General features: G+C 45.1%; 2 pseudogenes; both read right to left on the bottom strand.

Annotated features, from left to right (window-relative positions):
• Positions 1-1433: 1433 nt before the first annotated feature.
• LOC118995282 (ADP-ribosylation factor-like protein 6-interacting protein 1) lies at positions 1434-1910 on the bottom strand (annotated as a pseudogene).
• Positions 1911-2789: 879 nt separating this feature from the next.
• LOC118995578 (nucleolar protein 10-like) lies at positions 2790-9128 on the bottom strand (annotated as a pseudogene).
• Between the last annotated feature and the right edge of the window lie 13031 nt (positions 9129-22159).

Below are 22159 nucleotides of genomic sequence, written 5' to 3'. Positions count from 1 at the left end.
AAATGAGGGTAGCTCGTGGTTTCTACATGAAACATTATGAATACAAACACATGTGGTACGGGTGTCACTATAGCAATGTAGAAGGGGAAGAACAACACTTATTTAGGGACAGATATATGACAAGGTCAAGGTTTTACAGCATCAGTGCAATATATTCACAGAACTTTCTTACGGCTAATTAATTAGAGGTTAAGACTTGTTCCAAATATGTCACATTTCTGGCCCTTAGAGGTTCATTCCACAGACTTCAGATACTCTAAACTTCTAACTACTGAGAGGGAGAGTGACTCTGAGACTCTTTCCAAGAGTTACAAAATCTCTACAGACCCAAGGCCATCTATCATCTCCCCAAACTTGCTCTCACCAACAAACAGCCCTTGTATTCTTCAGAAAAATACCTCGTACAAAAGTCAGGTGCCCGTGTAGTCACCTCCTCCTAGGCAAAATCTATGGGAACCAAAGCAACCACATTACCATAAATGGAGAACTGAAAAACTAGTAGGATAAAATTTCTTTCTACTTAATCTTGATGAAATGCAGGAAGACTTTTGTCCTTGATTAGCTGGTCGTGGAGTCAAAGTCAAAGGCTTGAGTCTTCATCTCTTACATGCTTTAGTTTTAGACTGCTGGAAATCTGAAATGAAAAGTTTGCTGAATTCCTCAATCCAAGCTTTTAGAAGCTCGCTGTTAAAAAGCCTTTAAGGACCTACTGGCTTGAAGGCCAAGTGTAGGGGGAGAGGAGCTCTAAGCCCGTCGGAGTCCCAGTTTCAGAGGAAGGATAAATATTTTCTACAAAGTGCTAAGTTTTGCACACAAGAGAAACCAACACAAATGAGGGCATGTAATTAGTTTCATTTTCTCCCATGAGGATTCTTCTCCCATGGCACAGAAACAGAATGAGGAATGGACCTTCATTGGTCTCTTCATTGGAAGTGTTAAATGTGGTCCCTATATTCACGAAGCCAGGCAGTTTTTTTTAAAGCAGACTGTGGAAGTAGACAGTAGAACCAGTTTTCTGTCTCCGTAGACCACTACACCTTGTATATAGCTAAAAATAGCAAAGATCAACTCAAACAATTATCCAAAGTCACTGTTAACTGCCCTTCAGGGTGAAACTCACCACTATATTATTTTAAAGGAAGTTACCTACCAGGATGAATTCAACTAACCCAGGGTAAGAAAAGTCAAAACAAGTTGTATTCCCGAATGAGTTGTCCATATCAGGCCAGCTGTTGAGAATGCACCCACATACACTTGAGGTGAGGACATTATGTATAAAGCCTTAGGCAAGTCTGGATTTCTGGTGTCTAAGGACAGAAGGAGTGTCATCACAGAGCTAGTTCTGCAACACTTTATATCCATGATATGATAGAAACTCTTCCCAAGGACAATCAATGCACACACTGTTAATCACACTGAATAAGGTAGGTGCATTATTCATTTTCCTTTTCTTTTTGCTTAAGAAGCTTGTTCATCTTCTTTTTGGTCATTCCAATGTACTTTGACATGTTTCCACGTTGGTTTAGTTCAAGAAGCCATCGCAGCAAGAGAAAGGATTGTGGCCGTGAAGTATGCTTTTGGCTTTTCTTTCTTCCTTTAGTATGAAGAGGCATTTCGACCAGCCCACAGCTTGGTGTCGAGTGTTTACTAGACCGCTGCACATTTCACGGAATCTTTGCTGCCGCTCAGGGGCTTATGTCTTAGAGCCAAAAATTCTAGGCGCTAGAATGGGAACAAGGCAGCCAGCCAAGCACAAAAACATGGGAAAACAAGAAACACCAGACAGAACAGATGGATCTAGATAGTAGAGGGTCAGAAACACCAAGGAAACCACACACGCGATGGCAGGTGGAAGCCAGGCTCTTCCAGGCGAGGACTTTATCGGCCATCAGCATCACCTCTCACCTCTCCCCATCCACACAGCTGCTCTTCCAGTCTTGCAATCTCTGCAGCCAGCAAGTCGGTGCCGCGATAACCTCCCTCTGCCCTCTGCCCTCGCCTCAGTGAGCCCAAGCTGGCCTCCTGACCAGCCCTTCCTCTGCTATCAGCACAGCGGCCCCAGCACCCACATGGAACTTTTATTTTTTAATTTTCATTTTAAAATATATTTTATTGATTATGTCATTATAGTTGTACCATTCCCCCTTCACTCCCTTCCACCATGCACACTCCTCCCCCTCCATTCCCCCCTTTTGTTCATGTTCATGTGTCACAAGTTCTTTAGATTCTGTATTTCCCATAGTATTCTTGCCCTCTCCCCTATTTTCTACCTACTGTCTATGCTACTTTTTCTCTGTACCTTCTCCCCTCTTCTCCTTCTCCCACTCCCCTGTTTCTAACCCTCCATGTGTTCTTCATTTCTATGGTTCCACTCCTGATCTAGCTGTCCTCTTAGTTTGCTTTTGTTTTAGGTGTGGCTGTTAATAACTATGAGTTTGCTGTCCTTTCACTTTTCATATTTTTTATCTTCTTTTTCTTAGATAAGTCCCTTTAACATTTCATATAATAAGGGCTTGGGGATGATGAACTTGAATTTGACCTTATCTGAGAAGCACTTTCTCTGCCCTTCCATTCTAAATGAAAGCTTTGCTGGATAGAGCAATCTTGGCTGTAGGTCTTTGGATTTCATGACTTGAAATATTTCTGCCCAGCCCCTTCTTGCCTGTAAGGTCTCTTTTGAACTTTAAAATGTGCTTGGGGCATCTGTGTATGGTGTACTCCCCTGGTGATCAACTTGAGGGAGATGAGCCCCTACCGAATTGAATTGCCTGTTGGGATCCCCTCTAGACTCAGTCAAATGGCTGTCCTCTCCTGTATCTGGACTTCAGGGGACCAGCTGAGGATGGATGGAGTGCTTTCATGTCCTGTCGGTGCAATTTCTCTGCCTCCTGTTGCTTCTTCTCCCATTCAGAACCCTTTAACGTGAATGTCAGTTGTTCACTGCCAACAGTGGTGTCTGATACACTTGGTGTCCCATTTTTTGCTTCAGGTTTCAACCAGGCTTCCAGGGTTTTTATTCATCAGCTTCTGCTTGGTGGCAGAATCTTTGAAGCTTCTAAATTCTTTGCCTTCTTTGATCTCATAACATTGGGGCTCAAGGTCGTTTGGACTAGTCCTCCCTGAACGGTGCCTGCCACTTCACTCTTTGCTCTGCTGGAGAAGTCGGCACTGGTCCCTGACCTCTCCCACTGTCTTTTCATCACCTGACCTTTCAGAACTTTCTGTATCACTTGGTTTTCCTTCTGGTTCTTTCTTCTCTTCTTTTTCATGATGTTCTTGTTGCTCTAAGAGTCTTAGTGTCTTCTTTTTTCAGTAATCTTTGAAGTAAGTGGATTCAAAAGCCTGAAATCTTCGCTCTCTTCATCTACTTGGAAGTCAGGGTTCTCAAACAGAACTTTAAATTGATCATCAGTGAGAATATCCAGAAGGCTTTTAACCTTGTTTTTCCAGGTAGGTTTTTGCTTCTCCTCCTCTTCAATTAACTTAAGACCAGCTCTTCGTGCACTTTTGGCAATTTCTCCAAGTGGACTCTCTGTCCAGCTGTTCTTCTATCTTCTGTCAGATCTTTTATATTCTCCATAAGCAAGTGGACTTACCCCCAATTTCACCCTGTGATAGAGTCTTCTATCCACAAAACACCCATGCATGTATGTCCAGAGAAAGGGTGACCCAATGAGATACGTGAGCCCTAAATTTTTAAGATCTTTCTTGGTGACAAGTTTGTAACTGTCATAAACCACACTTTCTGGATCCTCTTCCAACTCTTCTGTCAGGAGGTCTAAGAAGGAGCACCACCTGGGGCAGGCCCCAGACCGTAATGTAACAGATGCTCCTCTTGGGGGCATCACCGCCCGCAAGACGCATGCCCAAGTTGGGGCAGAGGTGGGTGTCTTTGCTGTGAGCTTCTGGCTCTAAGGAAGTAAGTACTTTCCCTGAGTTCTCATTCCACGTTTTGATAATTCGAAAGTCTGCAGACAAAATCAAATCTAAAGAATCTCAGAAACGAACTGACTTAATGGGCAGCCCCTGTTGGCGGTACTTAACTAGCAATGGCTTTTCAGATGGAAGGCCATGTAAAGAAACTCGCCCTGTGGATGTTCCCACTGCCCTGGTCAAGGCGCAGCTGAATTTCGGAGCAGGGGCTGCTGGCGAACTGTTTGTCTTGGAACCCGCCGTGACCCTACCTAAAGCACAGTCTAATAGTGCATGCTTCTTGTTCTTGGATTCCTGCACCCAACTCGACCCTGTACTGTTCCTGTAGCAAACAAGCCCCGCATGGAATGTGTGTGACAAATGTTACAGTCCACAGCATTACTTCGTAGAAGATTTAGGTACCTTCCTTGTTCTAAGTTTAATCAATAAACCTCAGGGCTTGTGCCAATGAAGTGTGAATGGTGGGGTGGGTAACAGTAAGAAAACCTCTCCCCAACTGTGGTATTCTGGCCCGGTAGTAAAAACCTGACTGTGAATGGAACTCACTGTTTCTGTCATTATGTAAGAAGACAATTCTTGACTAGTCATCAGTGTTTCCAAGGTGACAACTTCTGAATTGAAACCCCTTTCAAACTTCAAGCGTCATTGATCCGTGCCATGGCCTTGAACCCAAGGTCTATATGTTCCAGCTGCTAAAGTATATTGTCCATCTTCTGAAACCTTAATATTGGTACAAACAGGCGCTTCAAAATCCTGAATGAATTCAGTTCTCCTACAGACACCCACATCTTTCTTCTGTAGGGCTCTCTTCTTCCTGTCAGAAAACCACTCAGGAAAGAACTTGCTGCAGCCGACACTGTAAATCTTTCCCCTGTGGTGGCTAGGGGCCTGCGTGGTGGTGAGGAGGAGTGCCACTGGGGCCACCGTTCTGGGTCGGTCTCCTCGGTGCACCTCCGCGCCCTGTGGCTGCCGGCACTCTGGCTTTTACTTAGGATAACTGGGAACCATTGCAGGATTTGGGGCACAGAGGTGACTTTGAGGCAGGTTAGCAAGAAACTGGGAAAATTCCCTAGCAAGTGGAATGAGGAAAACTGATGAGCAATTAACAGCTAGGTGATAGAGTACAAGACTCTATCCTCCCTAACCAAAGATCCCTAAGAGCAGGTGATTTAAAACACCCAAATTANTTCCTTGTTCTAAGTTTAATCAATAAACCTCAGGGCTTGTGCCAATGAAGTGTGAATGGTGGGGTGGGTAACAGTAAGAAAACCTCTCCCCAACTGTGGTATTCTGGCCCGGTAGTAAAAACCTGACTGTGAATGGAACTCACTGTTTCTGTCATTATGTAAGAAGACAATTCTTGACTAGTCATCAGTGTTTCCAAGGTGACAACTTCTGAATTGAAACCCCTTTCAAACTTCAAGCGTCATTGATCCGTGCCATGGCCTTGAACCCAAGGTCTATATGTTCCAGCTGCTAAAGTATATTGTCCATCTTCTGAAACCTTAATATTGGTACAAACAGGCGCTTCAAAATCCTGAATGAATTCAGTTCTCCTACAGACACCCACATCTTTCTTCTGTAGGGCTCTCTTCTTCCTGTCAGAAAACCGCTCAGGAAAGAACTTGCTGCAGCTGACACTGTAAATCTTTCCCCTGTGGTGGCTAGGGGCCTGCGTGGTGGTGAGGAGGAGCGCCACCGGGGTCGCGGTTCGGGTCACTACCGGCAGTGTGCCCAGTATGAGGAGCTCTCTGGGTCGGTCTCCTCGGTGCACCTCCGCGGCCTGTGGCGCCGGCACTCTGGCTTTTACTTTGGATAACTGGGAACCGTTGCAGGATTTGGGGCACAGAGGTGACTTTGAGGCAGGTTAGCAAGAAACTGGGAAAATTCCCTAGCAAGTGGAATGAGGAAAACTGATGAGCAATTAACAGCTAGGTGATAGAGTACAAGACTCTATCCTCCCTAACCAAAGATCCCTAAGAGCAGGTGATTTAAAACACCCAAATTATGGAGACAGATAACAAAAAATCAATTAGAGCCGGACTAGTCTGAGATAGAGGTGAAACTAACCGGAGAATGACCCTTGACCCCACTATGCACTTGTTTTCATGTATCAGCCTGCTAAACCACCCACCAATAAATCTAATGACTGTTCTATGGAGCTCCTCCCCTGGGACCCCCACTAACATGTTCACCTGTCGAGAATCGGTGAAACCCTCAGGACAAAGGACAACAGCTTTGCATCTTCTTTGAGCACACCCGCAGCACTGCCTCCTGCTCCCCGCCGCCACCCCCCACCCGCCCCGACTTCTTCAGGCGCGTACTTTGCTTCTTCCATTCTAAGCCCTAAGGGTCCCAATGAGGCTTGCACCGGGGGGAGCAGGGGGCAGTGGCAGCTCCCTCTGGGCTCACCCCCTGATCCTGCCTCTAAGGGCCCTCCTTTTGCCTCACCAACCTAAGCTTTAATAAGGTCACTCTCACTTCCACCTGGACTTGGGTTTTGACATTTTTCCTGCACGAGTCACAAACCTGGAGGTCCCTGATGGTTGAAAGCTCCCAGACGGTGCTGGAAAGGTCCAGTAACAACTAGATCAGACATTTGTAAAGGGTCATTCTAGATTCTGAATTTAAGTTAGGCTGTGTGTGTATGGAGTCAGGAGAGCAAAGGTGGAAGCAGGGAAACCTGCTAGATGGTGGGGTAGTGATCTAGGCGCACTTACGATGAACGCTTTGACTGCCTGGTGGCTGCTGAGAAGGTGTAAAGCAGGTGGATTCTGCCTGCATCTTAGAGATGATCTGACAGGCTTTCCTGGTGAACGAATGGGAGAGCAAGAGTGGAGTCAGGAATGCCTCCAAGGTTTGGGACTGAGCAACTGGACGGATAGATTTACCGTCAGTGAGAATGGGGAAGGAGGTGGAGAAGGAGGATTGAGGGGGCGTAAAGAAAGTATTGGGTTTTATTTGTTTCTCAGTCATCTATGTAGGGATTTTGAGTTGGCCATTGAAACTCACATCTTGTATTTGGGAGAGAAGTGGGCTAGAGATATACATTTGGGAGCGATCGACTAATAGATGGCTCTTCCAGCCTTGAGACTCAGTGATGTCACTAACAGAGTGAGTATCACTAGAGGGAAGGTGAGGATTGAGGGCTGGGCCTGGGACACAGCTACACGGTCCAGGGAGGCTGCGTGCACAGACGAGTGCATTACATGACGTTGCACTGTTCCTTATGCCAACAGTCGTCTTGTCAGCCTTGTTTTGTATCTTCCCCCTTTTAACTCATTGTGGGGCTTGTTCCATATTGTCTGTTATTTTTTCAGTTTGATATTCTAGAACCCTTGAATAGTGTAAATTTTAGGTATGAACTCAGGTGAGGGCAGACCCCTGATTTCAAGTTCTCAGGGAAGGCCCCCCCTGCTGACCCCGGACTTTTGACCAGGATAGACTAGCTTCTTTGTCATCTGCTTAGTAGGCAGAGTTTTCTAGTCCTTACTGAGGACTGGTGCGTCACTTTCTTATGAGCTCTTCCACACATTTAAGCAATTGCTTTGTTTTATGCAGTATTTGGGTTGTGGGGTTTTTTTTTGAGTTTAGTCTTCCATATTGCCTTAAATATATCCACTAATACTCTCCACTGCCACTGTCTTAGTTCAGGTCCCCTTAATTTGTTCCTTTACAACTTCACAAGCCTCTGAGCTGGTATCTTTTTGCTGCCTCTCTCCTCTTGCAATTATCCTCAGATGGATCTTTTTTTTAAGCCCTGGGTTTTGGGTTTTTTTTTCAGTTTTAAAAAAGATTTTATTTATTTTATTTTTAGAGAGAGGGAAAGGGTAGGAGAAAGAGAGGGAGAGAAACATCCATGTGTGGTTGCTTCTTGCAAGCCCTGGCTGGGGACCGAGCCTATAATTCAGGCATGTGCCCTGACTGGGAATCAAACTGGAGACCCTTTGGTCTGCAACCCACGCTCAATGCACTGCGCTACACCAGCCAGGGCTCAGTGAACCTTTTGTAATGCAAATTTGAAAATTCCATAACCTGGTCATTTTTTATGGCTTTCTCTCCCTCATAAAGATAAACCTCTTGGTCTCTAATAGGGCTTATAAGGAATCTTTGACTTCATTGCTCACCAAATGCCCACCACCCTTGCTTTGTTTCACTGAACCTAAGTGTTTGAGGGCTTGCAATGCTTTGTTACACTTTCTTAACCTTTGCGTAGGCTGTGTTCTCTTCCTGGAAGGCTCCTCCAGCTTTATCTGTCTGGTTATCACCCAGTGCCCTTCAAGGCTGACTTTAAGTGCCATCTTCTTTGGAACTCTTTCATATCAGTTCCATCTCTTTTTCAGAATGAGAAAAATTTCCTTTGGATTCCTACTCCTTGCTCCATAGTCCTTGGACACAATCTTATTAGAACTCTCATTCTCCGCATTGTGACCAGGGTTTCTCCCAGCAGACTGAACAAGTCTCAGGACTGAACTGTCTTTTTATCCCCAGTGCCTAGTGCTCTACACATCTGGCACATAACACATACTTGATACATATTTGCTGAATGGTTGAAAATATGGAAACAGAAATGGGAATACACTGTATTGTTATAGAATGAAGAGTCGAACTTGGGGTGGTGAATGTGATACAATATACAGATGATGTCTTATAGCGATGTATATCTGAAACCAGTATAATTTTATTAACTGATGTCACTCCAATAAATACAATAAAAAAGAAATAAAGCACTTATATCATTAAAAACAGAATGGTCTACTTTGCTCTCCAAGGACAAGTTCCTAATAATATTGGGATCTAAACATGTTTTGAGGTACCCCATTTTTTAAAAAATGTGTTAACATCTACATGGCACCTGGGTAAAATGGCAGTTGTTAAATACTGGAGAGTATTAAGCTACTACACTTATTCAAATCTAGTAAGAAGGGAAGCCTATTCAACATAGAGGCACACTTTATAAAGCTGAAGACTATTTATGTAAATATAATATACAGAATAAAATAAATATTTTGGGTGCATTAACGGTGGAAAAAATAAAATAATGGAATGGTCTTTGTGATTTGAGGTGGGAGGGCAGTGTGCAAAGCTGATGACATTGGCACTGTTAGGCCCGTGTGATTCCCTATGTTTTAATTGACTGTGCGCACCATGGGGAGCTTACGTGTAGCTGGGCACATAGCAGGCGCATAATCCATGTTCACTGAAAAATGTTCTTGAAGATACTATGAAATATTCTTAATAGAAATGAAAAAAGTTTTAACAACAGCGTATAAACATTGGGGAGGGAATTCTTAAAAAAATGTCTTTTCTCTCCCTGGCTGGTGTGGCTCAGTGGATTGTATGCTGGCCTGTGAACTGAAGTGTTGCTGGTTCGATTCCCAGTCAGGGCACATGTCAGGGCTGCAGGCTGGGTCCCCAGGAGGAAGTATGTGAGAGGCAAACCACACATTGATATTTCCTTCTCTCTATTCCCCCTTCCCTTCCCCTCTGTCTAAAAATAAATAAATAAAATCTTTTTAAAAGTATAAATAAATAAGTGTCCTTTCTGAAGTTTATTTATTATCAAGGCTATGGTAAAATGTGATGGGAGAATAATCTAATGACTAGCAGTGAACTTTTGAATAGCACAACTGTTGTGCTCTGCACAAAATACACAGTTTTATAAACATTTTTACATGTAATAACTCATTTAATCTGTATATTCACCTTGGTAACTATTAATATCATCCCCATTTTAAAGACTGGAAGCCTGAGGCACAGAGAAAGTAAGTAACGTGCCAGCGCCTTGCAGCCAGCAGGTGACAGAGCTGAGGTTCAGCTGTATTGCAAGAGCTTTCCTGGGTCCCGTGCTCTCCCAGACTCTGCTCACAGGCTCCCATGTTGCCGTAGCTGCAGTTGTGACACTTGACATCAGAAGCTCAGATTTTGTCTAGCATATTTGAAACACTTCCCCCAAATATCAGGCCTAAACATTAGAACGTTAATTGACTGCATCACATTCTACTGAGTTGTGTATCATAATCAGCCTGACTGTTTCTTCCTTGCTGGCAATTTAGGTTGTTTCCAATTTTTTTCTATTATGTGTGATTATGCTATGTTAATGCATGTAGCTTTTCCATTTTTAATTTTTTTCCTTAGGATAAATCCTTAAAGTCAAACTAACTGTAAAAGAATGTAAATGATTTAATTACCCTTCATGTATAATGAAATCAAGAAGAGTTGTATAAATATATGCTGTTATCAGCAGCATGTAAAAATCTTATTTTCTTCCCAACTGTGCTTAATTTTTGTTAGGTATTCTTGCTCACTTTTAAATGGGTATGTAATAGAATTTTCTCTTTTCATTTTCATTTATTTATTAGAAAGCTTGGATACTTCAAAATACAACATTTCCCTCCTTTATTGACATGTAGGATCTGGCACAGATAACGTCCCCTTTTTATTACAAAATATTTTATTACAAAATTGTAAGCATGTAGTTCTGTAACAACAGTATCACGCTCAAGCACCTGATGTGACATTTTAAGTGAAATGTTCAAATGAAAACTATGAATGATCACACCCCTATTATTACTCTACCAACCACAATCAAGTAGGCATGACTTCTGCCAAACCCTGTATCACAGCAAATAGTTTTCTGATCTGTTGTTTGTCTTTACAATTTAAATACTGTTAGCTACAATCACAGAGATTTGGAACTTTTATATTGGTCAAATTTGTTTGTCTCTTTAGTTATAATGTCTCCTATATTTTGACTTTCAGGATGTCGCCATTCTAATACGAGTATTGTGGGTTATTTGTCTATGGCTAGACTGTCATTTGGTTTTTGCTGCACACAGTTTAAAGTGCTAGGAAGTGGTAGATGCCTCAGAAGTGTGTAAGGGAGTATCTGCAGGAAGCGCAGTTGGAGGGTCAGAGAGTAAACCGTGCTGGTTGCTGCGACTCCCTGTGTGGGAACTCCAGCCGTCTGCCGTGTAATGCCCAATCTTTCTGAATGTATTCACGGTTTGACGCAAACCGTGAATAAACTCAGATCTGACCCAGAACAGTGATTCTCTGGTTGTGCAGGATTCCATCGGTTCTGTGTTGTGAAGCATTGGAGGGACACTGGCACATGCACGCCCAATACTGTTATTTGTTTAAAGTTGAATGATGGCGTTTGGCAATGTCGGGACATTATGAAGGAAGGTTGGTTTGTCAATGCTCACGTGTCTTCTAAACTGGCATTTACTTTCTGTAGATTCCGCACTCTCAATACAAAGTCAAGTTGTCAGCTTTGAAGCTTCAGATACTTCAAGTTTTACGTCCACTTGTTATGGATCCAGCTTCCAGGGGGCAGACTCCCATTAACTTAGACAATAAGAGACTGATGTATAAATCAAAGCGCCAGTATTTTTTTGCAGGGAGAACTCTGAGCATCCTTTTGACTGAGATATTAAGGCCAGTATGATGAGTATATTATATTTCTCTTGGCAGCTGTCCCTGGGGAGTAAAAGTATAATTAGGAACTTTCCTGGTTAATATAGAATCAGAATCAGATAATAATATCATATAAATGTTGTGGGCTACTTTGTAATGATAATGTAGTCTATAGAATCAGATAATTTGTCACATTGGGATTCAGCAGCCATATATGTTCAAGTTTTCTGACTGTGTCGCTGGGGTCTGTGGGCACTCTGCCCCCTTCACCAGAGCTTGTGTGAACGTGACCTCCGTCTGCACCTTCAAGTGCAGCTGTTCTGTGTGGACGGGACTGACGTTCGGTCTTTCTCCTGCCAGGGTTCGATGTGATTGGCTGAGCTCCTGTTTTCCTGATCACAATCACACTCCACCTCGGCCTGGATGTGGTGACTCTTGGGTCCCCTTGACTGGCATTTTAAGTTTTTTTCTGAACACATTTCAACCGTCTCTTGGAGTAACCACATGAGAAAAAACCCAAACCAGGTTTAGCTCTTTGGGGACAAACTTTTTCCCATGTTCTTGTGGAGTGGTCCCTCGTTGCTACCTGCTTTGGCTCTCCGCGCTGTGGTCCAGGGACAGTGAGGGGTTTGGTCACTTCGTCCAACTCTAAATACCTTCTACCCCTGGCATGTCCTCGTTGCCGTCTCTTGGAATTTCCCATCCAGACAGGTGGTCTTCGTCTTTCCTTTTTGGCAAATGCCAAGCCATCCACATCTGGAGCGTAGTTTTGCTCCTTTAAAACTTGCGTGGGACCCCGGACCAATCCGTGGAGCTACTGGAGTCTGCGCATGGTCCACCGCAGCAGCGTCTGGGGGGCAGTCCTCACACTCTGGGCTTCACTCCTCTCCCCGCGGGCCACCCCGACTGTACCACGTGCCTGGCCCCGATTCAGGGCCTGGTGCCGGCTTATTGCCCTCCCCTCCCCCCCGCAGGCTCTGCCAGCTGCTGTGTGAGGGATGGCGATCATAGGCACGCCGGCAGTTGGGTTATAACCCAAGACGATCTTTGTTGAAACCAACGAAATAAAATATGTGATGCAGTATTTGGGGAACATTTTAAAGATTTTTAAAAGTGTATTAAGAACAGTAAATTTCAGAATATTTCACAATGCCTAGCACAACAGTTTGGACTAATTAAATAAGCCAACCAGACAGCAAAAGAACAGAAGTGAACAGATTTTCATTGTAAAGATATCAAATGTAGTGAACTGTGCGTGCATGCCACACCAAAACAATAAAATTGAGTTATCAGAGGTCTGTTCAGTAATTGGGAATTTATGAACCTACAAAATGTTACACTGTCAAAGTTCATCTTCCAACCAAGCCTTTCACTTCGTGGGTGAGAGCACAGCAGGGCTAGACCCGGGCTGTCCAGAGTTTAGGTCTTCCTCGTGTTGGTGCGGGTGCTTTTCATTGCAGCTGATGGCACCGCATCGTGTTCTCCAGCGACCAGTGTCTAAAGGCAAACTGTGTAGGAAGGCAGAGGGGAGCAACCAGCTTGAAACTCAGCCAGACCTGAGATCATTCCGGGCTTTGCTGGTGACAAGCTGAAGGCCCTTGAGCAGGTTAATTGACCACACAAAGTATCCATGATTTTCCAGCTGTGAAAATGAAATAGTAACAACAACAATTATCATTATGGGATAAATTAAATGGTAACAATGCATGTAAAGTGCACAAAGAGATCAAATAATAACTTTTATTACATGCATGTTTTATTGTATTATTATATAGCACTGTTTGATTAACCTAATCAGTGGAGAGAGACAGCAAAAGCTGGATAGTTAAGGTCTGTGAAGATCTGTAAGAACGTTCTGTAAGGTCGTCATCACACTTGCTAAGATGTTCTGCTGTGAGCTTTGGCCTGGAACATCACTTTGATAGTCCTGAACTATGTATTTGAGAGTATTCACCCAAGTAGTGTTCTATCTCAACTCCTGAAAAGACAACAAACTTGAAAAATTAGTGGGAAAAAAGTAATTGTGTTGAATTTAGGTCAGAGTGAAGCTGATAGCTGTTTTTTGAAAATGTCCTCCTTTTGAGAATGCAAACATATCCTGTATTCGTGTATGACTTTTAAGTGTGTAAAGTATTTTCATGTCCATGAGCTTATTACATTCTATGATACACTATGAAATGGTGCATTATTCACATTTTCTTTTTTTTTGGATTTTATTTATTTATTTTTAGAGGGGAAGGGAAGGAGAGAAGGACAGAAGTATCAATGTATGGTTGCCTCTCATGAGTCCCCTGCTGGGAACTGGCCTGCAACCCAGGCACGTGCCCTGACTGGGAATCGAACCGCGATCGTGTGGTTTGCAGGCCCGTGCTCAATCCACTGAGCTACACCAGCCAGGGCTTATTCACGTTTTCATACACAGGAAATGGAGGTTGCCGTGGCCGGGTGTCTGTTGGTTGGAGCTCTGTCCCGTACACTGAAAGGCTACGGGTTCAGTCCCCAGTTGGGGTGCATATGGGCCGCACCTGATTGACGTTTCTCTCTCACATCAATGTTTCTCTTTCTCTCTCTCCCTTCCTCTCTTTTGCTTTCTCTCCCTTCCTCTCTAAAAAAATAATAAAAACATATGCTAGGGTGAGGATTTTAAAAAAAGAAATTGAGGCTTATTTTATAAGTGGCACATCTGAAACTCCAGTTTCAGGACTCTTCCTCCACATGGTGACCAGCCCTGCAGAAATGATGTGTGTATGTGACTAATGAAAGGCAGGCTTCCCATGAACGCTCACATACAAGAGCGCTCTGCCAAGAGCTTTGCATTGTTGGGCTGCTATATTTTGTTGTTAACAATGACAACAACAGGTACTAAGAGAATGCCTCCTCTAAGTCTGAGGCTGTGCATGTGTTTTCATTAATTAATTAATTTTGAGAGTACATTTATTGCAGCTGGGGACAGCGAAACAAGGAAGTGCTCAGAGCAGAAGCAGCGGCAGGAGAGCGTAGGCGGGGCTGCTTCGGCTCACCAGAAAGCCAGAGAAAGGGGGTCTTGGAGGCAGGTTCCGGGGGTTAGCTCGGGACCTGTTAACCACTGCTCACTGCTCCCCTGGTTGCAAGTCCTGTGGGAACCCTTAGGGTTTAGGAGGTGCACCCCTGTGGCGGAAGACAGGCATGGGTGTGCTCCCAGGAGGTAGAGCATGTTGTGTTGATGCTAGACATTTGCTGATTCACTCTCAGGCCCCACGTCCACCCATTTTCTTGGCTATTCTTGGCTCCAGGAACTATAGTCATCCCTTGATATTCGCAGGGCATTGATTCTAGAGACCCCTCCACCCCACCCCCGGGACACCAAAATTTGCAGATGCTCAAGTCCTTCACATCGGATGGCATAGCATTTGCATGCGACCTACCTCTGCATGCAGACTGCAGCAGGGCATGGCAACACATCACTTCATTCACACGGATTTGGTGTAGTGCTTGGCGTGTGGCAAATTCAAGTTTTGCTTTTAGACATTTCCTGGAATTTTTTCCCCAAATATTGTTGCTCTGCCGTTGGTTGAATTCATAGATGCAAAACCTGTGGATACAGGGGGCTGACTACATACTTCCCAGGTTATCCTGTCTGCTCACTCCTACCTCTTCTGGTCAGAGAGGCCCTGGCAGGAGGGGGGCCTGCAGGGGGTGGGGAGGCCTTCTCCCCATTCCCCGTCTCTCTTTTGTGGTGTCTCTGAATCCAGCAGCAGCTAATCTTTCTCTGTGGCGATAGCTCTCCTGCCGCCCGTGGAGGGTCCTGGCTGCCGTTAGCCACCCTGACTTCTTTACAGCCACCTCCTTCCTCTGTCCTTTCAGCAGCCAGTATCCACACGGCCTCTTTATTCTGTTTGGCTCCTCAGCTTTTCCATCTCCTGTGGAATCAAATCCCTGCCCTGAAAGACCTGGAGTGGCTTTGTTTCACGACCAGACTACGCCGCTCCACTGCGATATTGAACCTTCCCGACGTCCCTGGGAGGAGCTTGTAAACATTTACAGAGAAGGATATTGAGGCTCAGTGCAGGCAAGTGACGTGCCCAAGCTGATACCGTCCCTGTTCCCTGTACAGGGATTTTGGGACTCAAATCCAACAACATCCAGGTGACAAGGGACACTGACAGGGCCAGGCCTTGGTGCCTGTTTGTGCCTCTGTGCACCATCCCATGTAGCACTCTTCTCAGTTACTGGTGAGGAAATGGAGTTCAGAAATGTGCTAAATGTGCAGAGCTACTGAGTAGCAGAGAGGGGATTCGAACCCTGGTCTCTCTGCCTCCAAGCCCTTTCCTTCTACTATTCCTCATGCTTCCCAAAAGTCAGTGCGCAGCACAGCCTTGGTGGTGGGGTGAAATATCATTTCCAGGCCCCGCCCTCAGTAAAACCATTACAGTAGGTTTTGGAAGGGGCCCAGGAATACCCACTTTGCACAACTGTCCTAAGTGATGCTGAGGTGGTGAGCCACATGAGGCCAGCCGTGCTTATCTCCTTCTACCTGTGACACCTGTGTGTCCTCTTGTGCCTCTCTCACTGGTCTCAGTTTCCCTATTTGTAAAGCAAGAGTTTGAACTAGATAATCTCCAAGGTCATTCCAGGTCTCTGCTGAGTCTCCTAAACCTGTGTGCTGCAGGAGAGCAGGCATATAGAGTCACGACCCCAAGGGGACCACTGCTGTGCGAATGAGCCCCCCCGGGGTTCCACGAGGGCTAGGAGTCCCAGCTTTCTCATGGACTCCCCGGCCTGTGAGACTCAACGGGAACCCTGTGGCTTGAGAGTAAAGGAAAGCCCTGTTTATTGCTTTGCAGTAGTTGGCAAACTGGCACGTTAAAAAGGAAGTGAATTGTGGGGCAAGGAGTTTAATTCAGGAAAATATTTGAAGACCTCAGTGTTTGCTCTGAGAGGTCATTAAATAGGTTTTGTTCCCACACCCTCTGGAAAAATGATGCTTCATTAAAATGGCAACATGAGGTGTGGTGAAATGGTGAAATTGGGAACACTAAAAAGACACATTCACTAGATTCCACTTAAAATGTAAAAGGAGTGTAAAGAAAACAAATGGACATTTTCTTGAGGCAGCTGAGCAACACAAAACACAGGCATCTTTGTTTCCTTCTTGAAAACTTCCACAATGCCTTCTCCTTTCTTCCTCTTAGCTAATCTGTACTTCTAAGAGGTGTTGAGTTTCGGCCAAACTTTCTGCTCCACTCGCATCAAAGCCTGCCTCCCTGTGAATAGCCAGCTCTCACCTACCGATCCGATCCGCTTACCCACTGCTACCCAGCGGCCGGCCACAGGTCATGCCCATAATTAGCTCACGGACAGAATTTCCAGGCGGGCTCAGGAGCATCCGTTGCAGGGATGAATAGAAAGTCCGTGTGTGGGAACACGCTGTGGCCCCTCTGACCTAGCCACCACATATCTGTCTGTGGGACGCCTCCTTAGTTCCCCGAGCTCCCCGTGGCCTGGCCCCATCTTGGGTTGGGAGAACAGGTTGTGCTGGTTACCACACCAATTCAGAGGGGGTCCAATGCCCCACCAGTGGGAAGGCACGCAGAGTCTGTTTCTGTTGTTACATTGCCTTCCTGTGTAGTTCCACCTGTGTTTCGGTTCCAGGTCGGGGGTTTGTACCACTGGAGGTCATGTGCTATGGACACTTAACAACAAATAGGGTACAGAGAGGACCTTTTATGCGTGCTGTAAAGTGCTGATTTTTCGTGTTTCAGCCTTTCAACTATAATATGACAAATACTCCAGAATTATTAGCTTATAATGAATGAGGATAAAACACTTTGAAAATACAAGGTAATGTAAATATGAAATCCTTGTTGGCTCCTTACCAATAACCTTTCTTAAGTCCTATTTGACTTCCTGTTCTCTCCTGACCGGGTTTTGTTTTGTTTTTTCCCCTGCAGCTGCTCCAGGTGTTTCTGCTTCCCTTTCCCCATCCCAAAGCCAGTCCCTGCGGCTTCTGCTTCCTGATGCTTTAGAAAGAGCAGAGCCTGGGAAACTGAATTCAGTGCCAACATAAATTTGGGCAGTTCTGGGGCCTTTATATTGTATATTGATCCCTGTGCCTGCTATCTTTACCCACACCTGTTATCTGGAACCACCACTGCAAAAGCCTAGTGAAGTCCAAGCAGCATCTGGTGTATGCTTCCCCCTCGTGGTCCTTTGTTGTACTACAGCCAGCTCCCAGAGTGTAAAATGACACTCTAGTTTCTTCTGTTGTACAATATGGACGCCTCAAGCTTTGCAGTATCAAAGGTAGAGTAGGGGGGAAAAAAAGGTAGATTAGGGCAGTAAAAGCGTAGATAGAACTTTTCTTATGGGATTGAGGACAGAAGTTTTACTGTGGGAGCCATTTATTCTTTATCTTGTAATAAGTATAAACTACGCCAAAAGAAAAATAACACATTTAATGGATTTAAATGCGTTTTGAGAGTTAGGAATTAAAATTATATTTGTTGAATTCATTTTGAACTTTTCCAAAGCTTTTTTGGAGTTCCATCTCATTTTCTTACCTTTTGCAATAGTTCGAGGGGAAGAGGACGATGTATTTTTCATTTCCATTTTACTTGACAAGGAATCCAGGAGCGAGGTCAACAGTCCCTGCACAGTCAGCAGCAAACTCAGGACACTGGGTCATAAATTAGAAGTCAGGTGTGGGGCAGGGAGATCTGGGGGCGACCTGGAGAGCTTTAATCTAGGATTAGTGGCTTTGCACCCTCTACGTTTTTCTCATTCCCGTCACAGCACACTAGGAGTGTTTCTGCTCAGCTGTGTGCTCTGTGTTAGGCATTTCAAATATGTTTCTGGAAGTTGTCAGGCCTGAAGGCAAAATTCAATGTTTGCAGTAAATAAAGTACTAAAATTAAATCAGCTATTAAGAGAATGGATTATTTCCAAGTCACACAGCCATATTGGCTGAGTGTTGAATTCAGCACTGGTGCCAGCCTGCCGTACACCAGAGTTTCAGATTCCCGGGCATGGAGAATCACACTGAAGAAGGCACCGAGTCTGCCGAGTGGGCTCTCAAAAAGGAGTTGATGGAGATGCCAGAGCAGGGTCTGGCATTTGCCGGGATGGAAGCCCCACTGGATCAGTTCCCAGAGAGGCGAATGCTGCAGAGACAGGCGGCATCTGAAGCTAGACCCCCAGCGTTTCGCCCACAGTGGGCTTCAAGCAGTACTTGTGCCTTAAACTGAAGGGGCCGTCATATGGAGGCTCTCTCCCCTGCTCTCGAAGCCCCTGTTAGGGCTGCATTTCTCTGCGCCCCTCCCATCCATATGGTGAAGTCCTACCCTGCCTGTACCTGAAAAGATGACTTTCTTTGGATATAGGGCCTTTATTTTTTATTTTAAATTATTTGGATATAAAGCCTTTAAAGAGGTAATTAGGTTAAAGTGAGGTCACTAGGGCAGTGCTTCGTCCAGTGCGACTGGTGTTTTTGTAAGAAGAGGAGATTAGGACGGGGAGGGAAGACCCTGTGTGAACAGAGCAAGAAGCTGCCCTTGGCAAGCCCAGGAGAGAGACCTCAGAAGAAACCAACCCTGCTGATGCCTTGATCTCAGACTTCCCGTGTCCACACCTGTGGGGAAGTCAATTTATGTTGTTGAAGCCGCCCAGCCTGTGGTTCTTTGTTATGGCAGCTGCAGCAGTCTAAAACAGTCTCCTTGTGCCCTGGCCAGGCAGCTCAGTAGGTTAGAGCGTCATCCCAACAGGACAAGGTTGCAGGTTTGATCCCCAGTCAGAGCACAAACAAGAACCAACCAAGGAGTGCATCAGTAAGTGGGACAACAAATTGATGTCCCTCTCCCTTTCTCTAGTATCAATTTTAGAAAGTTCCTTTTGAATTTAGAGAATATCACCGGATGGCCCCTCCACTCAGTATTGACACCTACCTGTGAACACCAGGAGAAGCCATTCTGTAAGAAACTAAAACATCTTGCAAATACAACCAGAAAAGTAACTTGTGAAGTAGCATCTGGTTCGAATGACATTCAGTATCACGTGCTAGAAAAGATATATTGACATAATTTCTGGAGAAAACCCCAAATGCATGCCTAAAATATGTACACCACAGCTATTATTGAATATAAATCTTTTATTCTCTTTGGCTCTGTGGTATTCTACGGAAGGAATCCAAGTAGTGCGAAAAATGTCCTCGAGTCTAAATAAATCTTAGATCCAATATTTTTGGAACCAAGACACAAAATTATCAATTGTTACAAGAAAAAAATATTAGCTTTTGTTACCTTTACTTTTTTCTTAGCTCTTCTGAAGTATCTGGTGTTTGGCTTATAGGTTCTTTGGCATTCTTATATTTGATGAAACGGTACAAAAGATTTAGTAAAAAAGGAACCTAAAGACGAAAGACTTGGAAGCCAGCAAATGCAAGGTGTGCTGAATTGCAGGGAATCCTCAGTGGTGGTGATGGGGCTGATGCGGGTGATTAGCCAACCTTTCCGGAGCCTCTCCCTCGGCACAGACGCTAAATTGGTGCATGGCACGTTTTACTTAGGTTTCACAGAAACACTAGCGGATAAGGCAACGGCAACAAGGCCGCAGTTCAAATTTGGCCGGCGTTCTCATGCGGCTGTGAGATCTTGAGCAAACTTCTCTCTGTGACTCAGTCTTCCCATTTGCAATAGGTCGTCAACACACCTAAAGTGCTTGAAGTAGTGCCTGGCCCAGATCAAGGCTTCGGTAAGAGCAGACTGCTAGTATTTTCCTTAGCACCTTCAAATGAAGAAACGAAGGTCAGTGGAGATGGTAAGCAGTTTTCTCAATACCTCGGATACCACTGTGAAAGGGGAATCCAGGCGGGCGCACCCCGCCACGGCATCCCCCAGGCTCCCCAGCGCCTCCTGTTGGGTCATACTATCCTTTGCAGGTACTGGTAACCCTATTCCTGCTGAGTCTCGTGAGGATGATTTCTGTATGTGTGACACACGCTTCTTTACCCCTAAACACCTCAGTGTGTGTTTTTTACAAACAAGGACAGCCTCTTACAGAACCAGAGTTCAAGGATCAAAATTAGGAAATCAACATGAATATACCACCATCTGATCTGTAGACCTTACTCAGATTCTGCCAGCTGTTTCACTAACGTGATTTACAGGAAGAGAAAATTCTTCCTGGTCCAGGGTCCAACCCAGGGTTCGCTTAGTTGTCAGGTCTCTTTAGTCTCTTTCATCTGGAACACCCCTCAGCCTTTCGTTGTTGTTGCTGTTGTTGTCTCTCCTGACTGCGACACTTCTCCAGTACAGGCTTTAGCTGTAGATTTTCTCTCAGTCTGAAAACAGATTTGTTCTTATTGCGCCTTGTCTGGGGACACAGTAACTTTACATAAAAGAATGAAAAAAAAGGTGGAGATAGGTGAGACATCATAACAAACACCAGGTGGGAATATTTTGAGACTGATGGGTCTTCTGAAAACACTTAACTTGAGCTGTGCGGGTGAATGTCGCAGGAAAGTTGTTCACTGTCAGTCTCGGTGAGTCAGTTGTCTCCTGTGTAAGACTGTGGGCTCGCTGTGCACGGTCTTTCACGTTCTGTCCAGTTCTGGACTCTTCGACAGTAGCATGGAATTCTGATGCGCTAGCATGGAATTCTGATGCGCTGTTGGTGACACCGTTTCCATGCTTTCTTTGTGTAAGAGTTCCCAGACTGGCTTCCTCACCTGCTCTCAACAACTGTTCAATTCTCTCTTCCTCTGACCTTTACAATTTTTATTCCGCCTGCTTCACATTCTCCCTTGCCTGTTTTGACTGTGCTTCTGCCATGTGGCTGCTGTTGGAACTTGGGAAATGCCTCCTATGCTAGGACCGTGATTCCAGAATATTTCCCCCGTAGAGGCAACTCAGCTCCTGGGGAACGACATTGTGCCAGAACACTGCTTCCCGTGGCTGCCCTGGGTGGTTGTAGCTTATTCTTCCCAAGAAACTCATTGCTGTGTACATACACCGGCAGGAACCGAACCCCCTGCTGGATGGCCATGTAGACAAGGAGTTGGTCTCAATGCCATTGTTCCCTGGGTGGCAGTCCCCAGGCACACTTTCTAGTTGTTATTTCCAAGGGGCTCTGTTTGCTCCATGTTTGTTTTGTGGGGTTAAAAAGACAGAGAGGCAGAAGGCCCATTAGAATGTTTGAGTTTGCAAGTATGAGAGAATAATGATGCTAAAAAAGGATGACATTTTGCCAACAATTACACAGTGAGCGTGCAAAGTTTCTAGTTGCTGTTGAAATGGCAAGGAGTTGACTATCCTCTTGGAGAGTGAGGAGGATGGGGGCCTAGGTAAAAGGGGAGGATTCAGTTCCAGGAAGCCACTTCCACCTGAGAGTTATGGGACCAGTGGAGCTAGAACAGTTTGCTCTGTACAAAGCATTTTCAAGTATCCATCCATCCATCCATCCATCCGCCCTTCCCTCCATTACTTATTTATTCAGCAAGGCGCAGCTTCCATTCCCAGCCCTCAGAGGGCAGGGGTGGAAAGAGGAAACTCTCAGCCCATTCAGTGGGGCAGGCATCGCACAGTGTGACTGCCATGCACAGGATGTCGGGGGCACAGAAGATGGACCGAGTCAGGACACGCATGAGGATTGGGAACATTTAGCCTGGATGTTGCAGAATGTGTAGGAGTTTGCTACGCTGTGGATGAGAGGCAAGAGAGCATTTCAGATACGTGCCAAGGCCCAGAGCTACATATGAGAAGTGACCTTGTGAGGCCCAGGGAGGCAGAGCCTGGGTGTGTGACTGGCACCGTGGGTATTTGCAGCCACCCACATC

The sequence above is a fragment of the Sturnira hondurensis genome, unplaced genomic scaffold, assembly GCF_014824575.4.
Source record: "Sturnira hondurensis isolate 20B ecotype Veracruz unplaced genomic scaffold, ASM1482457v3 Scaffold0010128, whole genome shotgun sequence".
Taxonomy (NCBI): domain Eukaryota; kingdom Metazoa; phylum Chordata; class Mammalia; order Chiroptera; family Phyllostomidae; genus Sturnira; species Sturnira hondurensis.
The sequence above is the reverse complement of the archived record's forward strand: the minus strand, read 5'-3'. Positions and strand labels throughout refer to the sequence as shown.